At 34.6% G+C, this 8,912-nt stretch overlaps 1 long non-coding RNA gene across 1 annotated transcript; it reads right to left on the bottom strand.

Moving 5' to 3' along the window:
- Positions 1–5,594: 5,594 nt before the first annotated feature.
- LOC149791508 (uncharacterized) lies at positions 5,595–8,617 on the bottom strand. The gene is made up of 3 exons (XR_016423366.1): positions 8,451–8,617; positions 7,673–7,817; positions 5,595–5,912 (listed from the first exon to the last, which is right to left on the bottom strand). It is a non-coding gene; the product is annotated as an uncharacterized LOC149791508 (long non-coding RNA).
- Between the last annotated feature and the right edge of the window lie 295 nt (positions 8,618–8,912).

Genomic DNA, 8,912 nt, shown 5'->3' with positions numbered 1-8,912 from the left:
TGTCAAAACATATTTTAGGTCACACAAAGAGGGACTGATAGCTTCTTTAGATTTCTTCTCCTGACCAAAATGATCACTGGGAATTTTTATTTGGTCATAACCATACATTTCTTGTTCTTCAGAGATAAGACTGTAAAGTTACGTAGACCAAGAACCTCAAATGCTGCTGCCACCTGTGTGCTACTCGTTGGAAATCTTGCAGCCATCTCCACCTGCAAATTTGTAACAAACTCGTGGCGAAGGTTAGATACATCATCTGAAATTTATTTCAATGTACTCCTATGTAGCTCGAGCTCAAAACCATTGTAAGTGATTTTAGTATTATCTCCAACCTTAGCTGATTTAAATTTTTCAGACATACATGTCTGGTGATATGATTTTCCAGTGTCTGCTTTCTGTAAGGTGGAATTCAAAATATCAAGTGCCGGTGACACAACTGCTGTATCCAAGTCAGATTTCTGTAAAAGCATATTTAGCTGTGCTAAGTGAGGTATGATATCCATCATAATATTCATGCATGCCACAAATCTGTAGTCTATGAGTTTATTCAACAAGTCTTGACACTCTTTTGTCTTGTTATTCTTTTTGAAATGATTCACTAGAGCCCCACATCTGTCAGAATTGAACACATGGCACACAGAAATATGTGACGTTTTTACAACTCTTCAACATATTCGCCGAGAGTGGCGACCGGGAATTTTACAGCACAAAAATTAATAATAAAAAAATGCATTCTTTACCAAAAAATGCGCATGATCGCGCGTCCTAGATGCAACCCTGCCATTATGTAATATTGTACCAAAGTTCTAGTTGAATAGAGTAACTTACGTAAATGCTATATGACCTTAAAAAGCTTTCAAAACAGAATCTTAACATTGTTGATTTCATTCCCCCAATTAAGTGTTGCGTATCCTTCACCACGTACTGGCTTTACAAAAAACAAGTCATAAGCTTCATACACAAACTTACTGCTCATTCTATTAAGAAGTTTTTCTGACCTTAAATTGTTGGTTTTTCAGTAAGATCAAATCTCTCTAATAACATAAAATATACAGATACGGGACTTTCCTTGGCCTAAAGTTTTTTTTATGGGAAGCAAATATGATTTTCAGGAACTTTTCTATATTTTCAAGGAAGTGTATTAATCCTGCACATACAATGCACAGCAAGTAGGATCACAATGTACAGCTAAAGTAGTAGCTGTTGGATAAGCACCTGAGAAACAGTTGCCATATATCTTCTAAGTCTGGTTGATGTCACACGAGCAGGCTGTTCCAAGGCTGCCTCGTTGCATATGCTTTTAAGAACTTCACAGCCTCTCAAATGTTTGTACCCTGCAATATCAATATTTGTTCAAATGATCACATTCTATTAATCTGTAACAACAAGTGTCAACATTTAATTCATGCTTATTGTTGTCTTTTTCATTCTTACATAAAACTGCATCTATATATTTAATTGAAACTAATTTTCTTAAGTTTATTCTTGTACATAAACTACGGAGAAAAACTGATTATTTTTTATACATTTGTAGCTGGAAGAGACCATGGATAATACTACTCTGAAATGGAAAAAAAAACAGTAAATATCATCTGCAGAGATGCTGCTAAAATTTTATCTTAAGGGGGAGCTCCCCCATTGTCACCAAAATAAGGGGGAGTTGAAAACATATGAAGGGGAGGAGGACATGGCCATAGTTCAATATTTACCTAACACACAATTACAAACCTGCCAACCCTGGTGAGTCTGTCTCAGTAAAGCAGTTGATTTTTTTCTGTAAGATAGACCAGTTTTCAGTAAATTGTAACAAAACATTAATAACTGCTATTGTGAAGCTGGAAAACGTAATTAAATGTTCGAAGCATCGACGATAAACATTAGGTTCAACTTAAAAGTTTGTAAAGTACGCGTAGACTTTATTTACCACTAGTACAGTGGCACAAACTTTAGTTCCATATCTTATGCAGCTCAATGGCTTGTTGCTATCTCTTAACTTTACATAATTCTTGGAAATTTTTTCCATTTCACAAGACATACTCAAATTGGCATGTGATGTCGAATAAAAGTAATTGTGTCCTTTCCAGCTTTTATTCCCAAGAATCTGAATAATCCTTTTTATTCTGTTATGATGATTAACATTTTTCGAGAAACTTATTTTCCCTCTCGTCATCATATATGGTGGCGCTATACAGTTTCACATTTTGCATAGGGTTAGGATTTTAAAGAAAAAGAATATCCCTGGCTTTCCTCACTGGTTATACTAGCTATTTAAAAAAAAGACCTTGTATGTCTTAGGTATAACGCAAAGAACCTTTAATTCCCTTTATTTTGGTGTATGATTGGTGGGTGTACTATGGGTTATAGGGTATACAGCTTGGCCTTACTTCAAATGTGCACCTTTCAAAAAAGTGCTAGCTCTACTCGGTCATTTTCACTTCCTGAAATTCAGAAGTAAATTGTGTAAAAAAGAGCCGATAACTTTTTTTACATTTTATATATTTGGTAATTCATTCATTGCACTTTCAGAAGCTAGTATTTTCTAGTCTGGCAAAATTAATTTTCCCTATTTTAATAGCTGCTATGTATAGTGTACTTTAGACTTATTCAGACTGATTTTTTAACACAAAGAAACAGTCATTTTAGTTAGCAGTGTGCTTAAATCATGTAAAATTTCCAAAAGTACAATATCCAAAAGAAATATCATCCACATTACATTAATGTAGCATAGGTGTATGCAAACATTCTCTCCACTGTGCATGTTTTAAATGCGAATCACTTCACCTTACATACGTCACTCTCTCAAAAGTACATATTATCTGGTGAGCGCCACCATACATCGCTTTCTAGATACCATTTTAAAAATTTATATAATTAACAGTTTGATCATGCAGATGCATTGCGTTAACAAATATTTGCTGTTTAAAGCGTATGGGGTGCTGCTGTAAAGTTAGTCTGGTTCCCTGACTAATTTCACTAATTCTAATATGAAACCCGGAATCAAATAAAACACGGATGAAACAATTATCTGGATTTTTCGGCAATGATCATTTTTCAGTAGTTTTTGCTAGTAAACCTAAGTCCGTATTTTAAGGGTAATTTTCGTAAGACTTGTGGCAAAATCATAAGAGCTGGCAGGTCTGTAATTATCCATCTCTTTCTTTCTTCATGCTCTATTGAAATCTAGTCGTACAAGTATTAATCTGTTGATCACTTCTGAGCTTAAGATTTCACTTTTAATAAAACCAAGCAAACAGAGTAAATCCTTTTTATTAACATAATTATATTTAGCTTTTAAAAGCATGTTTCAATATATTAAATATATTAGAAGGTCCAAAGCTTGGATGCTCCTGTTGTGCATCTAATTACATCTTTACGGCATGCACAACTGATGTTCTTTTAGCTATATCATTCCTTTATAGCACGCACAAGGTGCAAAATCCAATTGGTTTCTTGTATGATCTATTAATATATCATCAAGACGGTATCAAATAAAGCAGATAAATACAATAACAGACTCGTAAATTAGTTGAGTGTTAAAGTCCAAAAACAAAGTGCTGGTGCAATCATGACAATTTAATAAGTTTCCATACAGTCACAAAGTAAATTAAACAAGGTGTAGATGGATTTGCCAATATGTATTGAGTGTCATCCCTGTACCTGTACCTGATGGTTCATGGGGTGTGAAAACAGAGTATAATCGAAGTTTAACTTCTCAAAGACATATGGATTTTCTGGAGAAATGTGATATTTCACGATCACTTCCATGGCTTTGGTGATAGCTGGAGTCAGAAGCACAGGAACCTTTCTGTTTTTCTTTCCCAAAACCTTTCAAAATGTTTAGTTACTAGCATTCCCTTGACAGGCTGCAGTTAATTTTCTTATTTGCTCTTCTTGGTATTTCTGAAAATAGTTAACCAAGACTTTGTGAAATCTCTTAATTGACCCAAGCCAGTTATCACATAATGTACTGGCTAGGAAAAGCAATGCAACAATAAAAGCAAATGAGATGGATTCGTCTATATTCCCCATCCCACATGTGCATGCATATGGATTCCTAATTACTTACATATGTATCTGCACTAAAGATACATTTAAGCCAGGAGCTTAACAAGAACAAGACATCATCAACTTGTATACAGAGCAGTGCGAGGAACAAACATTTCATAGGAAGACTGCTGGACAATCACCAATTCAAATGCAATTATGTTCATTTGTAGTACAGACTATGTACAACAAACAGTAACTAATTTCAGAGGATGGACCTTGTCATACAAAATTACTAAAAACGAAACATGGATTTTGACAATTATTGCTTTCATCTTGAACTAGTGTTTGCGAAACATATCCCTTTGCTCACCTGTTTTATCCCACCAAAGTGGCTAAGTCTCTGTAACAAGGATAAGCTAGGGGCAAGTATTGCCATCTGAAACTGTATTACAATATATTGTGACATGATTAATTGTATTGCAATGCATACTGATATGTATTGCTACCATGCTGACCATTTGCAACATTCATGTGATACAAAATGATTTACTGAGTCTGTAAGTTTTCATTAAAATAACATGTTCTGTCAACTGTGGATTGAGAAGGATTGTGTGCATGGCCAGGTAAGAGACAATAGTTTGCAGCTTAAATGTAAGTAATGACCAACTTTTGCAGATGGCATGTGTGGCGCAATTACCTGTAGTTCCTCCAGAATAGCTCTTGCTTTTGAAACCTATGCATACTGCTAACAATCAATTTGACCATCTGTGATGCTCAGAGCCAAAGCGAGTGTAAACAATGCTCTTGGACTGTTTTCTGAGTACAAGATCTGGTTCAGGCTTATTCAACAGTGATCGACTGTCAGCAATACTAAACACATGTTTAACCGGTCATGGTGTTTTTTGGTATACAAAGTAACATTACCTGCAAAAAATATTGGTACTAAAATCATTCGAATAAAAAGGCAGGGTTAAAACACGGGTATGGTTGAATCTGTACCAATACAAACCGTGATGCAGTAGTTTACCAATATGGGCCTATCTACTGATATATCGTTCCACCACTAGGAGTAACCCAACCAATACTGCACAACTGATCTTTTTGTATTCAATAAATGTATGTAAAATGGGAACCTCAACAGTTTCAAAGTTAAGATCCTGTGGATATGTCCATTTGGGTAAGGAAATATCCAAGGGCCGATCTTGGCCACCCCACAGCAAAACTGCCTACCCTTCTGTACATGAGATTCTCACGTGAGATCTAACTCAGGTTAGTCTCATGTGCAATTTAACATGCAAATTAGGTAGAACTCACATGAGCAAATATATTCTAATAAGAAAATCACGTGCAGGAATTGTTAACAAGAGCAATATCTTGCTCACGTGAGCCACACCTCGCTCATGTGAGCAAGATCTGCTCACGTGAGCGGCATCTTGCTCACATGAGCAAAAACAACAAAAAACAACTATAGTATTTAGTTTTTATTGAATACATACATCTTTTACAAGAATTAAACAGAGTAAGAGCAATATTCAAATCTAGTAATCATAATCATAATTTTAGTTCGATTAGTGATCTTCTAATAAGGTAACACAACTAGAGTATGTATGTATGTATGTATGTATGTATGTATGTATGTATGTATGTACTTGTTATATTAATACATCACGTTTATTCTAAAAACTTTAAGGTCATAATGAAAGATACTGCTGGAAATTTGCTTCACATGAAGACCATTCTTCACTGTTCCAGAAAATTCAAAGCAAACAAAACGTGTAATTGACATTCCTGCTTCTGAATTTCATCATTTGCCAGTCTGCAACAATATTTTCACTTGGAGATTGTTCTCTTTGAATCAATGCACTTCCTGTTGACCACTGAATTTAAGTTAGCAGGCTCAGTTTTGAACTGTTAAAAAATGAAACCTGAAATGGAAATGAAAAAGTTGTAGATGTTTTCTTTTCTTCTGATCACAGCATTTGAGACATTCTGTAAGGTGGATTTTTGAAGATTTGTTTTACAAGGTAAAGGCAAAATACATAATTGTAGTTTGCATTAGATGGCACTTTATCACACTGTGAAAATAGGAGCCAACTGTTTTCCCAAGGACACACTTACGCAGCCAACCCAGTCCGAAAATTCATCCTTTGGACTAGGAGTCAAATTGCTCTACCAATAGAATTACCATAGTTCAGAAGCAAACATATAAACTGCACTGTTGATGAGATACCTGCAAGTCACGTTGCTTATTCCAGATTTGACTACTTCTGGATAAAGATGCCAATGTGTACCCGGGTATTCTCCCATTGATAATAACCTGGGTAGTAAAACGAACAATTGGGTACCCGTTAAAAAAAAGTGTTCACAGGGGCTCATATGGTTGCTTACAATGTACTTGTCATACGTTGTCTGTATAATAATAATCCTTTCTCAAGTGACCTATTTAAAAATCAATGCTGATATTTCAAGCCTGACCATCCTAACTTCATGCCTGTCCATGGTTCATGTGCCAATTTTCTCATGACTTAAATCTCTTGTTTTCAGATCCTGGTGACATTATCTGGCTCAAATAAAATTAAGCATAATATGAATGTCTGGCTTAACTTGGCTATTCTAATATGCACTTCTTATACCACCATGTTAGGACAAAAAATGAAGGAAATGGACAACTATACAGACTGAAATATAAAGATCAAAAAATGTTTGCTACTTAATAACAGTTTTGAAAAAATCAAATCAAAATTAATGTATTGGTAACTTCTGCATGAATTTTACATCAAACAGTTCCAAGAAAACAGACAGGTGCTTGAATGTGAAACCATTTGCCCTAGATTCATTCTATTATGATACTACACACATAGCCGTCCAGCTTAAATAGAAAATAAATGGCACCAGATATCATTTTTTTTAAAAAGAAGAAAAAACAACAACAAAAATAACCCGGGATGTATCAATGCAAAGAGAAAAGAGATTTTGTTAAACTTAAAAACATGTTGTACTGGACCGTCGTTATGGGATGAACCATGGCAGGTTGAGGATAATACAACAATCAATATTTATGAACTTTATGACGATTCGCGAAAGTTACTGTAGACATGTACACTAGTCAAAATGACTGTTATGCACAAATAATTTATCAATTTTCTTTGTGTCTATTCTCATCCATACTCCACATCCATAATCCACACGAGTTCAGCTGATTTGTGACAAAAATTATAACTGCATATACATTTTTCATACAGTTTTCTGTAATAATGGCATGTAATTTATACTCTTGTTGTGCTCAGATTATGATTTTTGCCACTTATATTAGTAATAATTATGCTTAAAGCTCTTTTTGGGGTTGGAACATGTGAACCTATAACAAAGCAGTTCAGCATCACATTTAATACAATTTCCTTTTGATTGTATACTCTGGTAACCAATCATTAGGAATGATGGGTACACAGGAATTTCAAACAAATTGACATCTCTACTTCTGGAACAGTCCTCTGGAAGATTTCTTCAAAACTTTTCGGATACATTTTTCCAAAATATGTACATTTGCTATATACAAAGAAATTCAAAATCTGGTTTCCAATTTTTATATTCAAAAACAAAATGTATTGGGGGTCAAATTTTAGAGTCTGAAATGCATATGTTATCATGTGTATTACATCAAAAGCTTTGAAGCTCTTATACATACCCTTTACTGGAGTCGGTATTTCCTCTAGCATGGCAATGGGGTTTTGTTTGACTTCTTCCTATTGCTGTCAATGTTTTGCACTTCTGTCAAATGATTGCTAACTTTGTTGTGTTGATTAAATTTTGTGACCTTCATGAAGTTTAATCTGTAAAAAGATAAAAATTAGTATAATTGATCTTTTTTAAATCTATGCAGAACAGAAAGAATGTACTGAAATGAGAAAAAGATTTGGTTGGCAAAAGAGTCCTAGTGTATATAAGCATTAAGAAAAGCTATAATCCTTATCCAATTAAATCTCTATTTTAAATTTACCAATCAAAATATTTGACAGACAGGGCAAATGTCTTTTAGGAATAAAATCATTAATTAAGCTACTGCATTTGGTTCTCAATCATGTATGCTGATCTTGCTCCAACCAATAAGCAATAAAATAATACGAAGAACATTTATGTTTGTACAAATTGTTTCAATCGGTAACGCAAGTGCTCCTCACTGAGGAGCAAGCATTATTATTGGGGGTGGGGGTAAGAGCCAGACATGGTTGCACAGTTGAATTGTGGAAGGCTTAAATATTCGATGATAGTGTGGTCTAGATATCATTTTTAGAAACAGGAGATTGAATTATTATCTTTAAGTAAAATCTGAAACAAACCCTTGGCTCAATTTTAAACGACCATGCGAATTTATGCTTATACTTATGATGTCGATGATTCAGGCTATCCACTTTGATCATTCTATATGCAAAAATTGTAAAAAGAAATGAGTAAAAGTAACTTACCTCTTTCTCGGCAAAGAACCAGTCTTTCATAATCCTTGAATCTTCCCTAACAGCACGTCGACGTCTTCTGTTTCGTACTGGACATTAACATCAGTACCGACGTGGACATCTTTAGATGTTGGTGTTGGTTTCTACATTTTAATAATGTCCACACTCTTGCTGTCAGAATGTTTTAAGAGCAAACAATTTGCAGGAGAATATTAAATAACTTTCTTCATAAACAGCGTGGCCCTTGCTAAGAGAACATGGCTCGCGCGTAAGTTTCTGTCTGTTCGGTTTAAATGTGCTATTCTACATGTACACTGTAGGTCAACATCCAGCATCTGTTGAGTTCATCTGAGGCGTCATAAAGGGTACATTATTAGTAAACATGTTGTTGTACGCATAGGGGCTTGAATCATTTAGTACAATATAAAAGTCAGTCATACATGTAGTATAAAAATAATACTTTTATTATTTTAT

The sequence above is a fragment of the Sinohyriopsis cumingii genome, chromosome 9, assembly GCF_028554795.1.
Source record: "Sinohyriopsis cumingii isolate HCF-2022 chromosome 9, ASM2855479v2, whole genome shotgun sequence".
Taxonomy (NCBI): Eukaryota; Metazoa; Mollusca; class Bivalvia; order Unionida; family Unionidae; genus Sinohyriopsis; species Sinohyriopsis cumingii.
This window is presented reverse-complemented; position numbering and strand designations above follow the sequence as displayed.